This window comes from Tenrec ecaudatus, chromosome 10, assembly GCF_050624435.1.
Source record: "Tenrec ecaudatus isolate mTenEca1 chromosome 10, mTenEca1.hap1, whole genome shotgun sequence".
Lineage (NCBI taxonomy): Eukaryota > Metazoa > Chordata > Mammalia > Afrosoricida > Tenrecidae > Tenrec > Tenrec ecaudatus.
Window position 1 is genome coordinate 82,664,563 of NC_134539.1, and position 27,817 is coordinate 82,692,379.

The 27,817-nt window shown below is 41.4% G+C and overlaps 1 long non-coding RNA gene across 1 annotated transcript in view; it reads right to left on the bottom strand.

Annotated features, from left to right (window-relative positions):
• Positions 1 to 479: 479 nt before the first annotated feature.
• The window catches only part of LOC142459320 (uncharacterized), a 58,083-nt gene continuing 30,745 nt past the window's right edge, over positions 480 to 27,817 (bottom strand). Inside the window, exon 3 of the long non-coding RNA XR_012786460.1 lies at positions 480 to 2,701. This is a non-coding gene — a long non-coding RNA (uncharacterized LOC142459320). The remainder of the gene's footprint in view (positions 2,702 to 27,817) is intronic.

Consider the following 27,817-nt stretch of genomic DNA (forward strand, 5'->3'; position numbering starts at 1 on the left):
AAAACAATTCCTGACAATAGTATTAAATATGTTTAAACAAAATACAGAAAATAAACTAATGGACATAAGCAACCAAAATAAGATTCAAATTGGAAACACAATTAACGTAACTCACTGGCACTGACTCATAGTGACTGTCTAGAGTAGAGTAAATCTGCCTCTTAGAGTTTTAGGCACTGTAAAACTTTTTTAATTGAGAAATTGGCAATTTTATTATGAAATATATAATAGATAATATTATATCGATGTTAGATTTCTTATTTAATTTTCAATATTATTTTGTTAAAATAATTTTTGAAAGTATTCAAAATAAAAATATTTTAAAACATTTTTTCAAAACTAATATGTTTTAACATTTTATTTCTTTCAAACAAAAACCCTTTTATTAAGACCTAATCCAGACATCATCCCATTCTACAGTTAAATTGTATCCAGCAGTGTTTTAGAGTTAGAAAACATGTTTTTTCCTTCTTCAACTCCTATTAACTCCCCCATCTCTCTTGCTGAAACCCCCAGGAACCCTTATTCTGTAGAGTCACCCACCCTGTGCTTCATACATTAAGAAACATATAAAAATATATGAGGATCAAAAGTGCTACCAACAATAACAAAACACAGCAGAAATAATCCCTTAAATTTGTAAAAATCACATAAAATGTTAAAACCCAGATTCAGCACAAAATTCATAAAAGGAGAGATCAAGTGAAAAGTTTTAACCATCAAAGTCAGATGTGTCACTCTGAAATTCTATAGTCATCTCTCCAATACTCTCTGATCACCAGCTTTTTCCACCCCTCAGTTACGGTCAGAGGGAAATCACAGGAGGTGTATTCCCTGTGGAGATCCTGCAAATGTATTTTGAGATTCCACTGTCATCCATGGCCTTCTGCATGCCAGAATCTCACAAGTTAAGCTCTGATACTATTTAAAAATTTTTGTTTTTTAAGCTCTGATACTATTGGCTTCTTTGGATTTGGATTATATAATTTACATTCCTTGTAAATCTTTTTAAAGCCTCATCTGTCTCCCTTGGAGTGGCTGATGCTTTTGAACTGCTTACCTTGTACTTAGCATACCAATGTGAAATCCACTATGCCACCAGGGTAGTGGAGTTGTAAATAACCTTTATTTGCATATATTATATATTAGTTATTTATTATACTTTGTTCTCCTGATTGAAAAACATATAGCTGTAATTTAATTAGGACTGGTACATTTATTACATTTTAAATGTTAAATAATTTAAAAATTATTTAACATTTAAAATTTTAAAAAACGGTTTCAGATTATTTTAGGTAATTACACTTAGCTGACCATTCTGCACCTCAGGCCATCAAAGATGCTGGGTGTTTTTGAGTCACTTTTACTCATGAAGACTTACAGCAAATAAGTAAACTTCCAAGTCCTGAACCATCCTCACTTGCTCTTAAGTTTGATACCATTTTTGCAGCCACTCTGTCTGTGCTTCTAACTGAGCGTTTTCCTCTGTTTTGCTGACACTCTACCAAACAGGATGTCCTTTCTCTAGGAACCAGTTCCCCTGATCACAGATTCAAAATACGTGTGAAGTCACACTATTCTCAGTTCTAAAAAGCATTCTGAGATATGAGTGTGGAATGTCCTCCTCTTATGACACATTTGCTTTCTTTTGGAAATCAAAGTTTTCATTCCAACAAGCGTTCACTTCCTTGGGACTCCAATGAGTAATCTTACAAAGGAGTCCGCGAACCAGACAGCTCATTCCAGTTCACCTGTTCCCCTCTGTGCCTGTAACACTTGTTTTTGCATCAAGGGAGACAGTGGAGAGCAAGCATTATGAAGGATATGCCACAAGTTTAGCCCCAGAAGTCACCCATTTATTTTCTCAGACTTAGAGATCTTTAGTCAATTATCACACACAGTGCACAGGGAGCATTGTAGAAAGAACTCCAGAGGCCTGCCCGGGCTGTAATAGATCAGCGAGCTCAGGACATTTGAAATCATGCTTTGCACTCATGAATCTGTGCATGCCTGTATTTCATTGTCAACAGATTTTGAGTAACAGATAGGATGAGAATGACCATGATAATCAGTTTGTAGAGAAGGAAAATCGGTCATACAAGATGAGTATGAAGGATCAGAGTAACTTTAATATTTGTTCCTCCGTTCAAGTATGCAGGGAGGAAATTAAAAAGCCTGTAAATTTAGAGGTGAGTGGAGAGAAAAAAAATTGTCCCTGGTGTGGCTGAGAGGTAAGAGAGGAAACCCTCATTCAACAGGAAATCCTCCCTGTCATTCATGTGTCTGTCTAGGACTGGGTGTGTGTGTTCAGTGGGTCCTGCACGCCCCCTGCTGCCCAATGTGTTCCCTGCAGGGGAGGCTTGTGTCGGCTCACACTGACTTCCCTCACTGTTCCTTGCACAGTAATACATGGCGGTGTCCTTAGCAGTCATGGAGCTCAGCTGCAGGGAGAACTGATTCCTCCATGTGTCTCTGGTGATGGAAAGTCGGCTCAGGAATGACGGGTTATACTCTGTACCACCATCATAATCTCTGTATCTCATCCACCACAGTCCTTTCTCTCAGGTCTGGTAGATCCAGTTCCAGTCGTAACCAATGCTGGTGATGGAGACACCAGGGACAGTGCAGGTGAGGGACAGCTTCTGGGAGAGTTTCACCAGTGCTGGCCCTGACTCCTGAGGCGGCACCTGGGACAGGACGCCTGTAAATAAAAATAATTGGAATATGTCAGTCACTTGCAGTTACAACCATCCTCATAGAATCAACACTGATATATGAGACCCTCAGGTTGGGGAACTGTCACCAGGCACAGAACTCACAGAAATGGCATCTTTAGACCACAGTTCTGCTTTCCCAAGGGACCCACAGCCCTGTCAGAAGAGAACTGATAGCTTTCAGTACCCAAGGCTGGGATTTTAACCTAGTGCCTGCAGAATGATTTGCATAGGAGGGAACCCTGTGTTTATCAATAGAGGTTCTTTTGTTTCTTCTGAGGCCATTGTAGGGTAATTCTTCTTTTGAACTTATTTGTGTGTTAGGCTGCAATGAGAGATCTCTTTTCCTAAGAGGTGTGTGTGAATGGCCAAAGGAAAACCCAGCATTTCTGAGCCCAGTGTTCTCTCCCTCCAGCCTTCATTGCTCCTGCCCTGACTGAGGCTCCCGTATATCCTGTGTGTCGAGGACTGGACAGTATGGAATTATCCTGTGTGTCGAGGACTGGGCAGTATGGAGTTCCTTGAAACCATCAGGTCCACCCGAGAGTATCATCATTGCCCCACACTCTCCAACACCCATGTCTTCTTTAGACACTGATGCTGTGAGGCAGAACTATGGGCTGTCACTCTACGTGCCAAAGCCTCTCTCGACCCTTACAGGAAGTTGGAAGCTGCTTAAGGCTAAAGGGCATGCTCACATTCAGGTCTTTGTGAGAGGAAGCCGGCACACCTGGTTGAGACGCCATCTAGGTCAGATGGGCTTGATTCAGCCAATGGGTTTAACCAGTATGGTCGACCACGCCTCCCAACTGGGGCCCTGAAAATGCCAAAAACTTTGAGACTACGCCTCTCTCCCAGCAGACACTATGCAGTTCAGTGCCTCCCGGCACTTAATAATTTAAGTATAAATTATTTCAGGAATTGTAAAATCATGCTTTGTTTTGAGTTGTTTTCTCTTCAAAAGATATTTGGCGTCAGATGTGCACACATACAGTTTCAACCAACTGGCATTTGGGGAAAAATACAACAGTGGAGAGAAACGGAATGTGTTGAAAGAAGCACATTGAGGGCAGAATTTAATGACATTGAGAGAACACTGGGCCTTCTGGGATTGATTTCAACTTATCCCAAGTTTGATGTGTTTCTCCCTGTCTTCTCAGGAAGAACGATGGATTTTCATGTTCAGGGCAGGAAAATAAGAGATATTTGAACTGTCCTTCCGGAGGAGTTCCCGGAGAGGCTCTCGGCTTGGGTAAATTGGGAAAGTCTAGACACAAGAGGAAACAAGCACTCAGCACCCCTGTCCTTGCTCCCATGGCAAAAACTGTGTCCCCTGTACCCTGAGCTCCCTCTGCTACCCTCTTGGTCTCCTGACGCTTGAGATGTTTGTCCACGTTCCTTTCACCGTGCCTCCTGGTACTTTTCCCACATAATACATGCCAGTGTCTCCAGGTTTCAGATTATTGCTAAAACATGCTTAGCTGGCTGAGCTATCATGGTTGCAGTGTGTTGATTTTGAAGACGGGGCTGTTGCTAAAATTGTCATCACTAGGCTTCTTTGCCACATAACACACGCTTTGTTTCCCAGAGCCTGATAGATCTAGAAACTTGCTATCTGCAGACATGGCAGTGAGACATAGCCCTCTGAGAAAGCTTTCTGAGCCCATCACTGGTCTGTAGCAGCTCTACCTGCACTATTACACCTAGGAGTACAGAGGAGATCTAATTTAAAAGAGTTCTAAGATGAAAAGCACTGTGTTTGATGTTCAAGGTGCTCACAGGGTAAGACATCCATGTCACCAAGAAGAATCCAGAAGGGTGTCACCGCCACAGGTATCTCTGATCAACATGGGAAGAATATGAGTTTGAGTTGTGCTGCCATATTTTACACTGCAGGTGATCCACGTGTGCTGTGTTTGTGGAAGCAGAAGGTTGGCTCCGAGTAGGAAAGGCTGAGCCCCTGGAGGGGATGTTCCTGACCCGCGTTCTGTGATTCAATCTCTCCTCTTCATCATTCACACTGACTGTGGACAAACAAGTCCTCCCTGAAAACCATGGGCAGTTTGGTAGAAATGCACGTGGTTGGCCTGAGCTGTGAGCCACAATGAAGGAAATTCCCGAGGATGCCATTTTCCTTGGTGACCTTCTTTCTTGGTAGCTCCATCCTATCCTAAGGACAAGGTTAGTCTATGAGAGATTCAGGCTATTGGGTAAAGTGAGGGTAAAATGATGACTATTTCTGAGCATCCACTTCTCTTAAAAAATAACAAAATGACATTTTATTGATAATTTATCCACATAATATACAATTCAGTAATTCAACCATATCAAAAGGGTTGTATAATCCTTACCACAATCAATTTTACATTATTTTCTCCCCCATAATCATTATCATTTATGTAACTTTTTATTTTGCAAAAATATACACAAGAAAGCAGTTACCAATTCAACAACTTCTACATGTGTGCTTCGGTGCCACTGACCATTCTTTTTATGTTGTACAACTATTATTTTTATTCTTCTGTGAATTGCTACACACCCATTAAAATGAATTCACTGTCCCCTAAGCAAAAATTCTTCCTCCTTCATGCACAGTAAAAAGTTTGGTTTCTTTTTAAAAATAATTTTCTTGATATAATTTTCACACTTCCCTTGTTAAACCAGACCTAAAAAGAGTTCCGTATGCATCATCACAATCAGCTCTAATGTTTCCTCCTGCCTCCCGCACCCTCTGATCACTCCCCAATTACCTTCTCCCTCCCCTTCCAGATAAACCATTGCCTCAGTGGTTGTCTTTATGTATCCACATCTTCTGTGCTCCAAACAGGAAACAAATAACAGAAACTATAAACAAATACAGAAAGATAGAATAATAGCGCTGGAGGCTCAGGGAATCCAGGGTGGACGATACCTTCAGGACCAGGGGCGTGAGGGGCGAGGCTGGGAGAGTGGAGGGTGAGTGGGTTGGAAAGGGGGAACTGATTAAAAGGATCCACATGTGACCTCCTCCCTGAGAGATGGACTGCAGAGAAGGCGGGGAAGGGAGACTCCGGATAGGGCAAGATATAACAAAATAACAATCTGTGGATTATCAAGGGCTCATGAGGGAGGGGGCAGCAGGGACGGAGGGGAAGAAAAAGAGGACCTGATGCAGAGGGCTTAAGTGGAGAGCAAATGCTTTGAGAGTGATCAGGGAAAAGAATGTATGGATGTGCTTTATACAATTGATGCATGCATATGTGTGGATTGAGATAAGAGTTGTATGAGCCCCTAATAAAATGTACAAAAAAGAAAGAAAATGATTAGGGCAAAGAATATACAGATGTACTTTATACAATTGATGTATGTATATGCATGGATTGTGATAAGAGTTGTATGAGCCCCTAATAAAATATTTTAAAAATAAATAAATAAAGCATACAAAAAAGGGGGGAGCACCCACTTCTCTTCTCATTTCGTCCTCCTCATCTACCTTGGTGGTTGTGGAGTCTCACCTGTCACTTTCCAGGTACTCGATAGAAGTGCCCATGGTTTGTGACAAGATTTAGCTAGATCAGTGCTCTAGGTGATCTTATTCTGAGGACAGGATCTTATAACATGGCTCTGCACAATCCTCGCCTTCATGGGGAGATCACTAAAGATAAGGGCATTAGAGCAAAGTGTGGTGAAGAAAGCAAATGGCGCAAGGCTATCGATTATCTGGGGTCTTAAAGGTCTTGTCATCAAACAAGCACCAGTCTAAGTGAGGCGTCAAGTAAGTCCACACTGAAGAAGCACATCAGCCTGTGTGATCCAAAGATGGTGACAACAAAATACAAATATGATGAAGGGAAAAGTTTCAGAGCTACAATTGTGAACCTCCAATTTGTTAAAGGCTAAGTGGACAGTGGGAACTCAAAGTCCATCTGGAGAATATCTAGTCATATTAGGCATTTGGCAGATCCTCTTGACAAGCTTTATTATCAGACAGAGATGACTGCAAACTTGATCATAGTGGATCAGACCATGGCATAATATGATACTTGGTCAGTTGACCTACCTCTTGACCCAACCTGAATTTGCTCTAGGGTCAAGTATTTCTCACTTGTTCTACAACAGATCCCCACCCACCTCTGGACTTTAAAATACTGAAGGTGAACTTTCCTTTCTTACTCTTTACTTTCATTTTTATAATGTTTTTATTCTCTTCCTGCTGTTTTGTTTTTGTGTTTTATTGTTTCTATGTGTTTTATTGTTTCTATTGGGTTTCCAAGTGTGTTAAGCACAGAAGGAGTGGATACTTAGAGACAATAACTGATACATTGGTCTGGGGCATGTGGGGAGCAAAGGAGTCAGGAGGGTGAGGGGATTTGGGGAGCAAGCAATGAATGCAAGAGGGGGAGGGAACATAAGAATTTGTTATGATATAGGTATATATATATTTACAATTCTTTTAAAAAGTGATTTAACTATGCAAGTGTATTACATGTGAATATTATATTAAAAACCCCTACATTAAAAGCCATCAAGAAGGCAAGGCCCAGGATGATGTAGAATAGCTGCTGCTTCAGAGAGGGGTTCCTGCATAACCGAGGATGAGGCTCCCAAACCCAGTCCCAATGCCGGCTCCAGAGACACCACTCCAACTGTTCCAGTCCCGGCTCCAATGAGCTTGGCTGCTATGTCAATGTCCCTTGAGATGGTGCTGACTAGAAGCTTCGACAAGGGATCAGTGAGGTCAGGGAATGTGGGACTCTCGAGCTGATGAAGTGCTCATCTGTCAGTGTCTCCAGTTATTTCGGCACCTACACAGACAAGGGTCGAGTCAACAACTGGGAGGTGTTCCTGACCAGGGAAAGGGTGGAGATGAATTTGGTGCAGGCATACATTTTCAGGGGATGAGGAGTAGTGTCAGGGGAGTTGCTCTTGGTGCAGAGAAGATAGACAGCTCTACACCTATTCTTGATATGACTGAATTATTGAATTGAAGCATATGTACATGAAGTTCCAATAAAATTGTTTTAAGGAAGAATGTTGTCTGTTACTTATGCAGACCTTCAGATAGGGCTTTGGTTAACAGGCTCATGGCCAAGAGTCTCTCTTTGTGAATAAAATTCTATCAGCACACGGCTATGTCCTTCTCTACTGCTTGCTGCTATTTTCACACTCCATCAGTTGGGTTCAGTAATAGTCTCCAAGAGTATATGACCAGTGGAATCATAAAGTATGATTTTCAGGCCTTTTTCAAAAAAGAAATTTGCTGATCCTTGATCTAGGGGAAGAGTCAGGAAGAAAAACAGCAAGACTTTCGGAAATATATAATTTTAAACTATAATGATTATTTGACAGAATATAATATTTTAAAATTTTCACTTGAATGGATAGGTAAGAACTACCTACTATGGTTGTACAGTGGTGACTTGCCCAGTAGTTAAATGAAAAGTCAATCATTCAGACCCAGCAACTGCTCTGTGGGAGAAATTTTTGGTAGAATAACCTCATAAGGAACTACAGGCTTGGTATTCTTATATGAGAAGTTCTCATCTGTCCTATAGGATTACTAGGAGTTGGAAATGATCAGTTTTAGCAGACTTTTAGTTTGGGTGAAAAGCAACTTTTTTCAATATATTATACTTGAATAAATGACACCAATTTTCAAACCACCAACTTTACAGCCATTAGTTGAGTCCTTAACAGTTAGCACTACCCAGGAACTTCACTGAGTCTGCCTGAAAGCTATTCGACTGTGGCAGTTAAGTGATTTCCTGTCAACTTGCAAAGGAATGAACTCTAGCCTGTCAATCAGTTTGCAGCTAAATGACCTAATTTGGAGGTGCAAATAAGATAAACATCTCACTAGAGGCCACATACATTCTCTCCATGCGAGGCATTCCTGTTCACAAGTCACATGGAGCTACGCAAATAGCAGCCAGAGCCTTGGAGCTGGAGGAGTCCCATGGAAACCCATGTTAGCACTAAGATGCTTTCAAGGCCACTGGATCCACAAGACCTTCCACCCACTAACTAGCCTGTGATCTGCCTGTACTCAGCGTTGTTGCATATGTTGCATGAATCGAGAGGAATTTACAGATTGGTGTCAGACATATGGACTACTATTGGACTTATAAGTTTGATCTGTCCTGGGCTGGTATGCTTTCTCAATTTACAATTGCTGCTTCTATAAAGCTCTTTCTATACACATAGAAGTGCCTATGAATTGATTTCTACAATCCACCCAGACTAACATACTGACCTCAAGACATATGCTGATCACCCCTGACAGAGTAATATACACTCCCTGTAGAACAAGCTCATTTGTTTGTTTTCCTCTCCAACAGAATGTTTTCTCTTCTTACAACTTTGAATCCACAAATATTAAGGGTAGGCACTGAATCATAAACAATATAGATTCCAAGTGGGAAACTATGAGATGAAGAACCCTGGATCAAAGTAAGAAACCTGACTTGAAACTCCCTCTCCAAATGCTCCAGAGTCAGAATGCTTCCTTCTTTTCAGGCCCTTACAGCACCCTACAATACACAGCTCCCTCCCTGCATGGGCGGTTCGCATCTGTACTCACACTGACTTCCCTCCGTGTGTCTTACCCACCGTAATACATGGAATTGTGATGGACTTTTAGACTGTCCATTCGCTGATACAGTGTGTTCTTGGCAATGTTTCTAGAGATGGTACACCAGCCTTCACGGAATCTACATAATATGCGATAGCAACAGTACTAATATGTGAAACCCACTGTAGGCCTGGAGCATGACTGATACAGGTCACAGCAGTGCTACTGAAAGTGAATCCAGAGATTGCACAAAAGAATCTCAAAGACATCTTAAGCTCCCTCAAGTCTCCTTCAGACCCAGCCGGTTGCACATTAGTGTTGACACTTGCAAACACAGAATATGCTGGTCATGAAAACCATGACATATTTCCAGTCTCCTGCTCCACACACTAGCTCTCAATAAAATGACTTGTTAAAATACCTGAGTGAGACAAGTCTGTGTTCATACAAACTACTGAATGGGCTTACCTGGGGACTCTGGTACTGAGGATCTTTTCCCAGAGCTGTATGGTTGGGAATGGTGTGGATTTTATTAGCAGAAGGGGGGGGGGCGGTATTTGCATATCTTCCTAATATACAGTGGCAACTATGGCTGAATATTTTCAAAATGCTCACTGTTCCACCTTAAACGTAAATGAGTCTCCCAGAAGGATTCATTGGGATTATTACTTGGAAATGGTTCCTTATTATGCGATTGCGATACACAGAATACAGTCCTGTTCATATTGTTTCATACACAATAAGCGATTTATATATAGCTGATTTAAGACAGTATGTATGCTCATTTGCTTAACATATTTCACTCAATTTATTTCATTTATGTGGCAATAGACCCATAAGTTTATATCTAGTCAGCATGAATTGATTTTAATGCTTAACATCTTAGAGAAGGAACACGCATATACTACAATTTATCTCTTTTTAGACATTTAGGTTATTTCTCATTTCTGGTTTTATAATGAAAGTTACTATTTGGGTTGAAATAAAAGAGAAGAGAAAAAAGCATTCACATTAATATTACAAGAAATCACAGTAACAGACATGGCCTTACAGTAAACTTTTCTTCAACACAATTGTAATATTAACAATAAATATCATATTTTTAGTGAGAGCGTTCCCATTAGGACAGAAACACACCAAAGTCTTAACTTTGCTAGAGAAGATGTCTTAGATGACATTGAAACTGCATAAAGATTTTTCTAAAATATTTAATAGTTTAAAGCCTCTTGTGTCAAAGTCAATAGGATCTCCCAGAAGCACAGACTTACGACAATACTTGTTTTATTGCAGAACAGAGAGTATGTTGTAGGACAACAGTTGCTAAAGGATGGTTTTGGGTCCAGAAGCCCTGGGAAAGGTAGTCAATCTGCAAGATCTTCACGTTCAAGTAGCCAGGATCCCACATTTGGTCCTAAAATAATAGTAGAATTTCCAATTCTACTTTCACATCCCTTGTCCTTTGGTTAATCTCTTCATTTTTTCATATGCTATAATTATATAATAATGTATGGCTAGTACTCTTGTTTTAAGAGTGATTTTAGTGCAATTAAACAAATAATATATTGAATATAGACTTTACTTATTCCATTGATAATACTGTTCATATTTCAAGGCTCTGAATTATATGAAAATCACTTTTCCTTTTCAATATTTTAAAGTGTAATTTGAAATGTTGCTGTACCCACAGATTTCCATCAGTTGTGCCCGGCTATCAAAAGAGATAGTTACTGGGGTCTTAAAGGCTTGAAGATAAACAAGCGGCCATCTAGCTCAGAAGCAACAAAGCCCACATGGAAGAACACACCAGCCTGTGTGATCACGTGGTCCTGAAGGGATCAGTTATCAGGCATCAAAGAACAAAAAAATCATATCATTGGCTGCACATCTCCATGATACGATCGCCGAAGACAAACGGGTGCATAAGCAAATGTGGTGAAGAAAGATGATGGTGCCCAGCTATCAAAAGAGATAGTGTCTGAGGTCTTAAAGGCTTGAAGGTGAACAAGCGGCCATCTAGCTCAGAAGCAACAAAGCCCACATGGAAGAAGCACACCTGCCTGTGCGATCACGAGGTGTCAAATTGACCAGGTATAAGGCATCATGCAAAAATATATATATATATATATATATATATATATATATATATATATATATATATATATATATATATATATATATATATATACCATAGTCAATGAAGGGGGAAGTGCAGAGTGGATACCCAAAGCCCATTTGTCGGCCACTGGAGATCCCCTCACAGAATGGGTTAAGGAGAGGAGATGGGTGAGTCAGGGTGCGATGTAGTACCGATGAAGAACGCAGCTTACCTCCAGATGCTGGATGCTTCCTCCCCCCAACTACCATGATCTGAATTCTACCTTGCAGGACTGGGTAGGGCAGAGGTTGCACACTGGTGCATATGGGAGCTGGAGGCACAGGGAATCCAGGGTGGATGATATCTTCAGGACCAGGGATGTGAGGGGCGACACTGGGAGAGTAGAGGATGAGTGGGTTGGAAAGGGGGAACCGATTACAAGCATCCACATGTGACCTTCTCCCTGGGAGACAGACAGCAGAGAAGGGGGGAAGGGAGACTCCGGATAGGGCAAGATATGACAAAATAACAATCTATAAATTATCAAGGGCTCATGAGGGAGGGGGGAGTGGGGAGGGAGGGGAAAAAAAGAGGACTTGATACAAAGGGCTTAAGTGGAGAGCAAATGCTTTGAAAATGATTAGGGCAAAGAATGTACGGATGTGCTTTATACAATTGATGTATGTATATGTATGGATTGTGATAAGAGTTGTATGAGCCCCTAATAAAATGTGAAAAAAAAGATTTCCATCAGTTTCTGACGATGTGTGAACAAATATATCTGTCATTTATTTTAAATTTTTCTCATTGAACATATATATTCAAAAATATTTTCAACATACGTTTCATGCATAATTCAGTGGCATGAGATTTATCATTGCTTCAACGATTACCAACATCTGTTAATTTCCTGTCACCCTTAACAGAAATTGCGGAAAGAACTCCGACTTAACCCTTCCACACTACCATGGAATAAATTACTCTATCAATTTCTTGTTTCACTTGTTTTGAATAGAATTCTGATTTAAGTACTTTTCCTCTTCCTCTGGAAAGAAAGCAACCTAAACTCTGTTCATTGCCCCATTGTCTTTAAGCCAGATTTTTGAAATCAGTATTTTATTGTGGCATATCTCTCTATCTCAATCTCTATATAAACATCTATAGATCATACTTCCTGACACTGGAAACAATTCATAGAGCTTGAAACTTGTAGCACTCTCTACATCCAAAGCTGTTCACCGTGAGGGAGAGTCAGTGTGAGACCAAACATAAAACAAAACTCCGGGAGAAAGCTATCTGCAGGCATGCTAAGGACCCATCAGCTCTGGACCAAGTGAAGAAAGAAGTGAGGACAGGAGCCTGGTTAAGGACTGCAGTGCCTGGTCAGCTAGAACTGCTGCGCTGACCACTATGTTAGCTCTACTGCCCATGGCAGGAAACCTGCTGAGACAACTCCAGGTAACACTCCTGACAATAGTCTGAACACTTAGGGCCAGAGAAAATGTTGATGTGCGACCCACAGAAGTTGGAAGACAGTGTAAGCCCAGCAAACACCTCTCCTGTATGTGATGGGATGCTGTCAACAGGGGGTTCTCAGAATACATTGACCCAAAACCCACCCCGGGTACTAATTCATGGGTGGAAAACTGAGCTTCCTATTTCTGTGGTTTCTTTTAGCCTCACAAATAGCCCTGCTGTTAGGAAACCTTTTCATTCCAACTCTAAATATAGAAAATAACATTGAAGTATTTTTTACCTCTTTCCAAATATTGCAAAATGTATTGGGGGGAAGAAGAATTTGGGATGATATCCACTTTTTCCCCTGTGTGTTCAGATGTACAAAAAGATTCAGGTTGACCTGGTCTTGATTCCAAAGCATGGTGAGGATAAAGATTGTCTTGAATTTCAATAGATCATTTGGGTACTTTTGATGGGAATGCACATGAAGTTACATTGAACATGAAATCTGCACAGATATTCATGTGATTGGTACAGTGAAGACCTCAGAGAGAAGACTGTGTTCTCCCAAGGACTCCACCAGCATCACTTTAATAGTCTGAGTCCCAGAGCTACAAGCTCCATTCAACCCTTTCCACCTTTAAATACAAGTGCACCTACCACATGCAAATACCAGTCCCATAAAATCACAGCATGCATGTACTTAAATTCATATTCCTTCGCAAACTGGAGAGTATTTTCTGGGTGTAACGATTCTTATCCACATGATCATGAATTGTTTGTGGGTTTTCCTCTTTCTGGTGGCGATGCCGGAAGGTAAGTGCTTCAGGGATTCACACATGAAGTCTGGGGATGCAGCATCTGACCACATGACTCACGGTGTTTCTCTTTATCCCCAGGTGTCCTGGCCCAGGTGCAGGTACTGGAGTCAGGCCCTGGACTGGTGAAGCCCTCACAGACCTTGTCTCTTACCTGTGCCGTCTCTGGATTCTCTTTAACCAGCAATAATATGCACTGGATTCGCCAGGTTCCAGGAAAGGGACTGAAATGGGTTGGGGTGATGTGGAGTAATAGGAGCACAGACTATAATCCAGCTCTGCAGTCCTGAGTCAGCATCACCAGGGACACCTCCAAGGGCGAAGTTTATTTAAAACTGAGCTCCGTGAATCCTGAGGACACAGCTATGTATTACTGTGCTAGAGACACAGTGATGGGAATTCAGTGTGAGCCCAAACACAAACCTTAGTACATCAGGCATGGTTTCAGCAGATGTGAAAGACAAGTCAGTGATGTTTTCCTCTCAAAAGCTGTGGTTTCCCCACCTTGTCAGAACCTCTCTAGGGACCACCAAGCACAGATTCTAGGGAACCTTCATGTATCTGAACCTGCCATCTTTTCAGTGAAATAGGATTTGTCTGTTTCACCTTTCAATAGTAATAGGTATCAACGAGATCTCAGTGTACAATTCAGAGGATTAGCAAGAGCTGTGTGTTGTCAAAGTTAGAAATAATAAAAAAAAAAAAAACCTCACTGTCATCGAGTTGATGGCAATTTATGGTGGCACCCTGTGGGTTTCTGAGATTCTAACTGCTTATGGGAGTAGAAAACCCTCTCTTTCTTCTTTGGAGTGGGCATTGGCATGCAGATCTCAGCGCAACACATGACCACTATGCCACCAGCCTTGTTATAAAAATATTAATGCAGGAAAAATTCTCATGTGAGCCCAAAATTGTCTCCAAGCCATCAGGTAGATGTTCAATGTTTTCATTCCAGTGAATGCTCTCAAGTGTACATTATGTAATGATTTGAACTTACAATGATCTGGACCATAATTGTATACGTTGATATTGTTAGGCACCCTTGAGCTGGCTTCATATCACAGAGACCCGTGTTCAACAGGATGAAATGCTGCCCGGAAGTGCACTCAGAATCATTCCTCTGTTTGACTCATCGTTGCAGCCTTTGTGACAATCCGCCTCCTTGAAAGTCTCTCTCCTTTTCATTGACAGTCTAATCTACCAAGCACAAGACCATTCTCCGGGTTCTGGTTCCTCCTAACAACATGCCCAAATAAGTGAGATAAAGTCTTATCTGAATGCTTCCAAGAAGCATCCAAGATGTGCTTATTCCAAGATAGACCTGCTTGTCCTTCAGGCAGCCTGTGATATATTTAATATTATTCTCTAGCACCAAAACCCAAATGCATCAATTCTTCTTTGATATTTCTTATAGGGCAATTGGCCTTTATTAGAGTCACTCTTGGTTATCACAACTGTGGTTGCTGTTTCAGGCAATAGAGATAACGTTCAGGTTGTTACTAAAATCACACAATGTATAGCACAGCATCCTACAATAAATACTCAAGGATCAAAATTCAGCAGTAGTGCCGACATTGAAGAAATCTATATAATCTTAACTCTGGTCAACATGAAGAGAAATGTTCATCTTCAGAAAGTAAAGGTCGGTACGTGTAAATTATACTTAGGTGAACCTGGACCACAAAACTATGTAGCACAATGATTAAATGCTCAAGTTTTAGCCAAAAGATTGGCAGTTTAAAACCACTCAGTGAGTCCGTTGACTAAAGACCTGATAACTGTCTCCCATCAGTATTACAGAAAAGAAAATCCTATTTGGACAGTTCTTTTATTTGATTCAGGGTCTAATAACCACCCTGCACCCAAACAACCTTGGATGCTTATAGTCATATCATTACATAGACAAGACATTTACAAGAGTAATTACCTGAGACAAAGTGAATGGCAACATAAGAATTATTATAAAGACAGTGTATTGTTACATATTTCCCTTTGCTAGGTGTGTTTTCCAACATAAAATATATACCTTTTCCCCAGCACTGACATTCAACATGGGAAGAATGTGGTGTGTTTGAATATGTTAAGTCCCATAGAGTCAGTTCCAGTTCTCAGTGATGCCATGTACAACAGAATGAAATAATGCCTTCTTCGGCACCATAATCACAATGAATATTTTTGAGCCCATTGTTACAGCCAATGTGTCAATCCATTTCATGATGCGCCTTACTCTTCATTGATCTCCTGCTTTATCATGGATGATGTCTTTCTCAAGGGACTGGTATCAAGAGTCTCACCATCCATGATTCTAAGGAACTTGCTGGCTGTTCTCCCTTCAAAACAGACCTGATTGTTATAGTGCCAGGTCTCCCCACAGCACTTTCCTCATTCTTTTTCAGCATCACAAGTCAAAGGCCATCATTTATACTATGGCCTTGCTTATTCATAGTGCAGAGTTCATATGTATATAATAATGTTGAAAATATTATGATTTGGATTCTAAAAGTGACATTTAGGAAACCCTGTAATATGGGTCTGTTGGTGCAGAGATATAAAGGGCTATGGTGGTGCTGTGGGATAAGATTTGGTTGCTCAACACAAGGTCAGGGATTCATACCAGCCAACAGTTCCCCTGAGTAAGATGACTTCTATTCCTGTATATAATTACAGTCAGAGAAAGCCTAACGAGCAGTTCCAATCAGTTTTCTAAGTTTCCTATGAGTCGGAATAGATGCAATCACAGTGGGATTGGTTTTGGAGGAAGAGATTGCTCATTTTGTCGCTTAGTTGCTTGGTCTACCAAGTGTCCCTCATCCAGACACATCCAAGAACCAGTTCTCCCTGCAGCTGAGCTCTGTGACCCCTGACAACCACTGTGGAAGGAGCCAAGGAGAGGGAAAGTCAGTGTGAGCCCCCACACAAACAACCCTGCAGGACAGCTGGGGTGTGTGGGGGGGTGGCTATTGGAGGGGCGACTGATGTAAAGATCAGCAGGGGGAGGTCAGGTCCAAATTAACAGGCCCAGGAACCAGAAGCAGGTGTGTGTGTGTGAGCACAGATGAGATTTTCTGCTGTATCTTGGTTTGGCTTTTTTCCCACCGCTAAGCAACTGATTGAGAGGAAACTCCAGTAGAAACTCTTCTATTTTGTCTTAACTTAGAAGAGGAAAAACTATTGTGAAAGCAAATATACAGAAAAACAGAAATATACTCCACTAAAATAAGTGATAGAAAATGGGTAAGGCTGCTGTTGAGTCAATAAAGACTCATAGAAATCATACAGGAGAAAACATAAGGTCCCTTTGGATTTCTGAGACTAAAACTTTCAATGATCAGAAAGTGTCATCTTTCTCCTGAGGAGTATATGGTGCTCATGAACAGCAGAACTTTCAATTAATAGTCGACTGTGTAATCCACAACACCACAGGATCTCTGAGGTATGACGGGTGGGTAGTTCTGACCTTGCTTATCATGGGTCTGTTTCATTTTTTTTAACTTGATGAGTATTTTCTTTTAAAATTTGGTCAGCAATTTCCATGCCCTTAAAGACCGACGCTGTATCTTGTTCAGAAGTGCATTATAATTATAGATCACTTAGAGTGTATTATTTTCACATACGTAAGCCTTCATCTTCCTGAACATGGTCCATTATTCTAATTATTTGTGTGTCATTTGGTACCTTGGAAGTGTTTTTCTTTTTCTTTTAAATTTTCTTTATTGTGGTGGTGTTGGGGGGGAGTAGTATTTTTCTTATAGTTTTCTTTATGTAAGACTTTTGTTTCTCTGCTTAGGTTTATTTCCATTTATTTTAACTTTTAGGTGGCTATTGTAAATTATATTATTTTTTAAACATTTTATTAGGGTCTCATACATGTCTTATGACAATCCATACATATATATATATACATCAATTGTATAAAGCACATCTGTACATTCTTTGCCCTAATCACTTTCAAAGCATTTGCTCTCCACTTAAGCCTTGCATCAGGTCCTCTTTTTTTCTTCCCCCTCCCTCCCCATTCCCCCCCCCCCCGATGACCCCTTGATAATCCATAGATCGTTATTTTGTCATATCTTTCCCTATCCGGCATCTCCCTTCACCCACTTCTCTGCTGTCGATCCCCCAGGGAGGTCACATGTAGATCCCTGTAATCAGTTCCCCCTTTCCAAACCACTCACCCTCTACTCTCCCAGTATCACCCCTCACACCCTGGTTCTGAAGGTATCATCCACCCTGGATTCCCTGTGCCTCCAGTGCCCATATGCACCAGTGTACATTTTATTTCCTTTTCAGAACTTTCTCTATTGGTATGTGGAACTCAAACTGATTTTCTATGTTGACCTTATAACCTGTGAAAATTTTTAATCTTTCAACTACTTTCAATAATTGTCTTCTATGGCTTTTGGCTTTTCTATGTTTAGAATGATGCCATCAGCAACTATAGAAGAGTTTTACTTCTTTGTTGCCGTTTTGGATGCCCTTGTTTTACATGTGTTAATTGATAGCTGTAGTTAAGAGTTTGTGTTAGTTAGGGTTGACTAGAGAAACATGTGTTTAAGAAAGAGCTTTATATAAAAAGAGCAAGTGTAAAAAAAAAAGCTGAGAAAACATCCCAGCCCAGTCCAGATCAAGTCCCTAGGCCCGATATTAGCCCATATGTCTGATACCAATCTACAAATTCCTCTTCAGACTCATGTAACACATGTGATGACACCGAATGCAGAAAGATCACATGCCAGTGGCTGGGCAGTCTTGTGGATCCAGTGGCGGTGGGAGCATCTCAGTGCTGGCAGGCGGTCTCCAAGTGGTTCTCCAGTTGCAGGATTCGAGTGTAGCTCCATGTTTCTTATCAGCAGGAATGTCTAGCAGGGAGTGAGTGTGTATCCTGCCTCCAGCAAGCTATTTATCTCCATAGCGCCCCAAAATGAGGTAATCAGTCTACGATCTGATTGACTGGCTAAACTCCACGCCTTCACTTTTAATAGTCTTAAATTGACACCAGATTATGTAACTATCATAGAGTTTCAGCACAATATGAAATAAGTTTGGTATTTAATGGTATCCTTATCTGGTTTCAATCTGAAAGGGGAATGCTTTCACTCCCTCTCCACTGAGTACAATATTTGTCACTGGCATTGCATTTTGCTGTTTAAAATCATATTAACTCAGTTTGGACTCACAGCAACAATCGAGAAAACAGAATGAAAAACGGGTCATGCTTCATTTTCACAGATGTCATGTATGAGGCCTTTGTTGCAGTTACTGTGCCAATCTATCTTGCTAAAGGTCAGTTTTAAAAATAACTTTGCAGCATGGTACTGGCACAATGATAGACACTCAGACCAGTGGAAAAGAATAGAAAGCCCAGGAGTAAAATCATCAGCATATAGACAACTGATCTTCGACAAGGGCCCCAAAAACGTCAAGTGGGAAGCAGATGCCCTCTTTAATAAGTGGTGCTGGAAACAATGGATATCCACATGTAGAAAGTTGAAACAAGACGTCTACCTCACCCCATGCACAAGAATACACTCAAGGTGGATCACAGATCTAGAAGTCAAACCCCAAACCATCAGGACCATTAAGGAAGGAATCGGGACTAATCTCAGAGCACTGGCCCAGGGAGCACATAGGCTCACTGCAACAGGGAAGGGGACACACACAGGTGATCTGGAAATCGACAAATGGGATCTAATAAGAATAAAACACCTGTGCACCTCGAAAGACTTTGCCAAGAGGGTGACAAGGCAACCCACAGACTGGGAGAAGATTTTTAGTAATGACACGTCAGACAAAGGGCTCATTACTAAAATCTACAACACCATCATGACCTGCAAAAAGAGGAAAACAGTTAACCCCCTAAGGAAGTGGGCAAAAGAAATGAGAAGAACTTTCACTAGAGAGGAGATCAATATGGCCAATAAATATATGAGAAAGTGCTCGAAGTCCCTTGCCATAAGAGAAATGCAAATCAAAACAACCATGAGATACCACCTAACACCCCTGAGGCTAGCCCAGATCAGTAAATCAGAGAGCAACAAGTGTTGGAGGGGCTGTGGTGAAATAGGAACCCTCCTCCACTGCTGGTGGTCGTGCAGATTTGTACAGACACTGTGGAAAGCAATCTGGCGATACCTAAAGAAAATGGAAATCGATCTACCCTACGACCCAGCCATCCCTCTACTGGGCATATACCCGGTTGAAGCAGCAAATAAAACACGACCAGTCATATGCGCTCCAATGTTTATTGCGGCACAATTCACAATAGCAAAGACTTGGAAACAGCCTAAGTTTCCATCGATAGACGAGTGGATTAGCAAACTTTGGCACATACACACAATGGAGTATTATGCAGCATTGAAAAGCACCGATGAGCACATGAAACACGTTATTTCATGGGAAGAGCTGGAAGGAATTATGCTAAGCGAGGTAAGCCAGTCCCAAAGGGACAGGTACAACATGAGTCCCCTGAGGTAAGTACAATCAGCATGACAGAAATGGGGCATTAATCCACCCAAGGGGAGGGTATTGTTTATATCTCCACAGGGAAAGTGGGACCAGACTTCAACCCAGTGTCGCAAGGTGTGAATGCATTATCCCGGCGTGGAGGACGGAACCGGTGGAGAGGTCTGGGAGGCAGGCCCCAGCACCATAAATTAAGTGGATTCCTGCCCCTCCCCCAAAAAGAACTTGTTCCAAAGGACGACATTGACCCTGCAGCTATGGGAGATGGTCATATTTGACCAGAGCACACGGGAGCAGATGAAGGGGCAGGAGGAGAGAGTGGAGCACAGCCTGGCCCACCAGGCCGTGATGATGATGTTCATGAGTAGAGCAGCCAGTCCACAGAGAGAACAACATGGCTGGCCCTACTATGAGACATGATGCCCCTCAGTGACTAAGGGCGATACAGGGGACAGCACCGGAGACACAGTGTGGGAATTGCACCTGACCTGATCCCACCACACCGAGGCAATGCACTGGGGGAGTGCAGCGGAACAGCAAGGGAATGGAGTGGCAAGGTCCCCAGGGAATGCTGAAAGTGGACTTTGGGGCCAGGGCGTGGTGCCCCAACAGACTGGACTGGAAAACGCTCCTAAGGGCCAGCAAAGATCCCTGAACTAACTACAAGCTTTTCTCTTGTGAACTGTTTTGTTCTGTTCTTTTTCAGTGGTTTGTTTTGGTTGTTTTGTTGTCCGGTTATATACTGTTGCTTTGTGTTCCTCTGTCTAGTTTTCGTGCATGTTAGTGACTCCACAGGTCTGTCTGAATAGGACAGGCTGGATGAACTATCTGGAGGAAAAACAACGGGACCGACAGTTCCGGGGGGACTTGGGGTGGGGGGTAGGGGGGGTAAGGAAGTGGTGTTAACAAACCCAGGGACAAGGGAAAAACATGGGACCCCAAAGGGTAGAGAAGGGGGAGTGGCAGGCCTGGTGGGAAATGATCAAGGGTAAGGTTGCTTAGAGAAGAGGTATACTCTAGCCCAGGTGGCAATGAAGCATGGTAGTAGGGCAGGAGGAAGGTCAAGGGAGATGGAGGAAAGAGCTAGGAGTCAAAGGGCATTCATGGAGGTCTAGACAAAGACATGTACATGCAAATATATATAGGAGGTTGGGGAAATAGATCTTTGTGTCTATATTTATAGGTCAAGTATTAAGGTGGCGGAAGGACCTTGGGCCTCTACTCAAACACTCCCTCTATGCATGAATACCTTCTTTTATTAAATTGGAACTCTATGATGCTCACTCTCCCGACACAACAGCTGGAGCCAACATGGGTGAACAAGTAAATGTGGTGAAGAAAGCTGATGGTGCCCGGCTATCAAATGAGATAGTGACTGGGGTCTTAAAGGCTTGAAGATAAACAAGCGGCCATCTAGCTCAGAAGCAACAAAGTCCACATGGAAGAACACACCAGCCTGTGTGATCGAGTGGTCCCAAAGGGATCAGTTACCAGGCATCAAAGAACAAAAAATCATATCATTGACTGCACACCTCCATGATAGGATCGCTGAAGACAAATGGGTGCATAAGCAAATGTGGTGAAGAAAGCTGATGGTGCCCGGCTATCAAAAGAGATAGTGTCTGGGGTCTTAAAGGCTTGAAGGTGAACAAGCGGCCATCTCGCTCAGAAACAAATAAGCCCACATGGAAGAAGCACACCGGCCAGTGCGATCACGAGGTGCCCAAGGGACCAGATATAAGGCATCATGCAAAAAAAAAAAAAAAAAGATATAAGTGTGTGTATGTATGTGTATTTATGTGTATATGTATATATGTATGTGTATATATATTATATTAAATGAAGGGGGAAGTGCAGAGTGGAGACCCAAGGCCCAAGTGTCAGCCAATGGAGATCCCCTCATAGAGGGGCTTAGGAGAGGAGATGGGTTAATTAGGGTGTGAGGTAGTATTGATGAAGAACACAGCTTTCCCCCAGATCCTGGATGCTTCCTCCCCCCAACTACCATGATCCGAATTCTACCTTGCAGGGCTGGATAGGACAGAGGCTGTACACTGGTACATAGGAGGGTTGGAGATACAGGGAATCCAGGGTGGATGATACCTCCAGGACCAAGGGAGTGAGGGACGATGCTGGGAGAGTGGAGGGTGAGTGGGTTGGAAAGGGGAAACTGATTACAAGGAGCCACATGTGACCTCTTCCCTGGGAGAGGGACAGCAGAGAAGGGGGGAAGGGAGACCCCGAATAGGGCAAGATATGACAAAATAACGAGGTAAAAATTACCAAGGGCATATGAGGGAGGGGGGAAAAGGGAGGGAGGGGGGGAAAAAAAGGAGGACCTGATGCAAGGGGCTTAGGTGAAGAGCAAATGCCTTGAGAGTGATTGGGACCGGGAGTGTATGGGTGTGCTTTGTACAATTGATGTATGTATATGTATGGATTGTGGTAAGAGTTGTTGGAGTCCCTAATAAAATGTAAAAGAAGAAAAAAAAAAAAAAGAAAATGATTAGGGCAAAATATGTACAGATGTGCTTTATACAATTGATGTATGTCTATGTATGGATTGTGATAAGTGTTGTATGAGCCCCTAATAAAATGTTTAAAAAAAAAATAACTTTGTGCTTCATCAACCATTATGTTCTTTTCCAAGTTCTGATTTTCCTGATACATGTCCAAAGTACTTGAGATGAAGTAATCACCTCCTCACTTCTTTCAAGTAAGCATTATAAGAGTACATCATCCAATATACATTTTTTTGTTTTTCTGGCTGTCCATCCTACCATCAAATTATTCACCATTACCATAATTCAAATACACCGTTTAATCTTTTATTTTTCTTTCTTTTTCTGAGTTGCACGTGTATATGAGGCAATTGGAAACCACATAGGTTGGGCCAGGTACATCTCAGTCCTCAAAGAGTCATCCTTGATCTTCAACCTTTCAGGAGTTCTGTGCAGCAGGTTTGCTCAATGAACTTCATCATTTGATTGACTGTGGCTTCCATGAGTATTGATTGTAGATACAAGCAAGATGAACTCCTTCACAACTTCAATATTATCTCCATTTATCTTGATATTTTCTATTGGTCCCTTAGTGGGGAGTTAATTTCTTTACAATGAATTTTAAACTAAAGTGAAATCAGCAGTCCCTGATCTTCATCAGTAAGGTTTATAAGTCATACTATCTTACAACATGTAGTACTATGTTACTTGCATGACAGATTATTAATACAGCTTCCTACAATCTTGATGTCATTGTTTTCATTTTGTACAGCTTCTCAGTTTATTTGCTCAGTATAGCATGTTGCATAAAGAACCTGCTGAAGTTTTCAAAGATTCTGTATTACTGTGATGAACAATGAAAATCAGTGGAAACAATAAACAAAGCACACTATAGATTGCATTGAACATGTTTTTTTTTTAATTCTATGAAAGTACTTAAAATGTTTTCCAGAAAATATGGCCAGGCATTCTGTAACCATTCCAAGAAATGATCTCAAAACCAAACAAAGCCAACCGACCACACAATAACAGCACTAATAAATAATGGGAGTTAATATCTTTGTATGTGTTTTTTTGCAACTTGAATGTTTCCTTTGGTCAAGTTCATGTCCTTTACCCACTTTGAGTCTCAAAACTCTGTACATGTTTCACTCTCCAAACGGATGCTTAGTGAGATGTTAGGAAGAAGAAAGAGGAGAGAACTCTCAAGAGAATATGCAGAGAACTGAGAAAACATGGTAGAATAAATATCCATTATCAATTGCGGGTCTTAATATAATCCAAATTTCCTAACACTCTCTGTGCTTTCTGTGTCCCAATAGTTTCTCTGGTCTTCTGCTTAAGAATCTTGATTTCTCAATAAACAGCGGTAATCCCAGAGAAAAGGAAGGCATTAGACTTTCTCATTGTGATTTATGAGAAAAGATGGAAAATTTCTCTACTTTTCTCTCCTGGGATTCTTACATGTAGATCACCCCTTCAATTTCCAGATTAAAGTTCAAAACTTGGTGCAAGACACCACATAGTGGTCAGAGTTCTGTAGGAACTACATCACTTGTTCATCAGTTTTTATTTTCTTTTGGGTATTCTTTGGCCTGATAGTATCAAGAGATTCTAAAAATGGGTTGACATAAAAGAGGTTTGCATTAGTTGTCATCATGGATTTTTTCCATGCCCTGAGTGTCCTGTTACAGGTACAGCATCAGGATTTGAGCCCAGGAGTGACAAATGCACCACAAATCCTCCCCCTTAAGATTTTCTGTCTCTGGTGGCTCCATATTTTTGGAGCTGGATCTACTACAACCTGCAAAAAAGTTTTCAGTGGTTGTTATCAGTATGTCTGAGCAGCAGAAAACAATTACCCGCTTCAATAGAGTTGACTCTCAAGCGCCAAAAGAATGTCCACCAATCCGTTCTCCCGGCAGCTGAGCGCAATGACCACTGAGGGCACAGCTGTCCATTACTGTGTGAGAGGAACAGTGAGAAGACTCAGTACCATCCAGGCACAACCTATCCTGCAATAATGACCTCAGTCTATAGAGATCTCATGGCCTGCACAAAGCACAGGAGCCAGACTTCTGGGCAAGGGCAATGGGGGAGGGATGGGAGCAAGGAGCTTCCTGTTAGTAACTAGGGTTTCCTTTCCCTCCAAAATATTTTCTCTGAAAATCTTGTCTTCCTAAATATTACAAAACACCACATAAATTTAAATATTAATTCATTTATATGTTGTATGCATAAACACATTTAAATACATGTATGCATAAATAAACCCTGGTGGTGTTTTGGTTACTCATTAAGCTGAGACCTGAAATTTCAGGAGTTCTTAAGCACTAGCTGTTCCACAGTAGAAAAACGGGTCTATTTTCTCCCATAAAGAGTTACAGTTTCAGAAGTGCTCAAGGACAATTCTACCCTGTCTATAGGGTCATTATGAGTCTGCACTGACTCATGGCAGTGAGTGTGAGTGATGAATATATGGATATATACTATTTGTATCATGAACATGTGTTTAATGATTTTCACATCCTGGATGGCTGTACTGGATTAAATGAAAATTAAATCACAAGATCACAAACCGTGGGGTTCATCTGAAGAGAACTTAATGAGGAATTCATAGCAACACAGAATTGTATAGTATAGAAGTAAAACTGAGATGGATTAGTTCAGTTTCCAAGTAATGGAACTAGAAAAAGATGAGCATGCATAGGTAATATCCATGGCATAGGTAGCACACGCCTGGGAGAGGCAATAAAAAAGTAACCAAGATAAATGAAATAACAGGAACACAACCAGTAATCTGATTATATGAAAAATGACTTTTTTAGAAGATGAACAAAAGTGATCAATAGCCAGGTTTCCTGATCATCCCAAGAGCAGGAGGGCAGGAATCTCAGATCAGAAACCAGAGAGGAGACACCATTCTGCATGTTTTGTGGACATGCTTTATGAAGAACTTCCTGTCCACACTGTACAAATATCACTGAAATATGGAAATGCCTTAGAAGGAAAGAAAAATCAGTAAGGTTCCCACACAAGAAAGAGGTAATAGAACGGTCTACTATCATGTGTATCCAGTCCGTAAGGTGAACAAGAGAGGATGCATTGTGAATGCTCATACGACACAGGAAGTCTGTTATGTATGTAATATAAAGTTCACACATTGAAAACTATTTTTTAAAAGATTGATAATACATAACAATTAAAGCAATGCTTGATAAACAACCTGTTTAAGAGCTGTTTTCTGTTGGAGGTGCTCGTGTTTCTCTCAGTCCGAGGGAGAACTCTTGTCCATATTCTCTACTCATCTGCTTCTAAATATCAGGGGACATGCAAATGCAGCTCTCTGCCTGCTGATAAAACAACCACAACCTCTGATGTGGGACATCTCAGAGGACAGTGCCAGTTTCAAGGGTCTCTGCTGTTAATATTTTGAAATCAGGAGCTAGTCCAGAGGACACATAATGAATTTCGTACCAAACTTGGCTTTCATTTTGGCCATTTTACATGGTAATCATTGTAGAGCTTGCTGTGTGTGTGTATAATAGTGTGTGCGTGTGTTGGTGTGTAAGTCATCTAATCAGAGTGTCTGTTTGCAGGTGTCCAGTGTGAGGTGCAGCTGGTGGGGTCTGGGGGCGATCTGAGAAAGCATGGGGTCTCTGAGACTCTCCTGTGCAGCTTCTGGATTCACCTTCAGTGACCACTGGATGACCTGGGTCCGCCAGTATCCAGGGAAGGGCCAGCAGTGGGTCGCAGGCATTAGTACTGGGGGTAGTACATACTATACAGATTCAGTAAAGGGCCGATTCACCTACTCCAGAGCCAATACCAAGAACACACTGCATCTGCAGATGAACAGCCTGAAAGCCGAGGACACGGCCATGTATTACTGTGCAAGACACAGTGAGGGGAAGTCAGTAAGAGCCCAAACACAAACCTCCCCTGCAGGGAGAATACTGGTCTCCAGGGGGCACTCCAGATGCACAGAGCACAAGATTCAGACCCAGGAGCAGCTGGAGCTTCAAGGCTGATTTCCTGTGGTTATATGTGGATTCTTCTAAATCTCAGTTCCTTACAGATCTCTAATTCAAAAAAATAATTCTTCTGTGCCTACTCCTGGCATCTATGAATTAAAAAGTTATATTGTAACAAAAGAATATATTCTGTCCTACAGCAACAATCAGCTTCTTAACCTTTAAGGACAAGAAATGACTCTGCCAGTGGTCCCTGCATCAGAGTTCTCATGACGCTCAGATAAAATACTTTCCAGTCAGACTTCAGGAAAATGGTGCTTGAGTATTGGCTGACAGTCTTAACAGTATGTGCTTCCATCACACTCTGTGGGGAATTCTGGCAATGATCTAGCTAATGATTTAATTAAAAGGTAGGCAGTCTGCCTATTTTATATTGAATTTCTTCAAATGACACAATTTTTGTTGTTGCTGATTTTTGCTTTTGTTGTTTTTCCTTTTATTCCCCGCCAGGGGAGAGCGCAAACTCAGGGCCCCATTACCACAAATTTTGCAGTCAAGTCTCCAAAATTTGGGAATCTCAGGAGTCAGCACAGCTTTGGTTGTTTTTCCTAACATTCGTGGCCTAATGTTTCTGTGTGTGTGTGTGTGTGTGTGTCTTTTCTGCAATCCCATCTGAAAAACACATAAATTCACCAATTGCATTTTATTACCTGGGTGCTAATATCCTCTATCAGTCTATCCTTCAGAACCTGCAGGCCATGATAGTCCAGGAAACATACTAACTTTTGTGAAAATTCAGGATTCGGGGAGAATTCTAGGGCCAAACAGGATCATTCAGTTCTTCATGCTGGATGCTGTATCTTCATCTTCACAGCCGCACAAAATGTCGGACACTCTTTCTGGTTTCACCCAGAGAATCCACATTTGTCCTGTTAATCAGCTTCTCATCCTCCTGGTGGCTTTGCTAGTTAATTTGCTGTTTGTTACCGGTAACATTCCCAGTATGCAGTGACACACAACTGTAGGTGAGGAATTTCAGCTATTTTGGTATAAGATCCTGTATAAAATGTAAGATTATGTGTGAATAACTTTATCAATGATGACTTTGTGGACAAGAAATGTCTTCCTGTGCCAAAGGTAAATTTTTCATTGTTGCAGGTACTCTTTTCACCTTAGAATGACTCTTGAGCAGATGTAAGAGTATAGTTGTCAAAGGAAAGCTCTTCCTTCTTAGTGACTTACAAA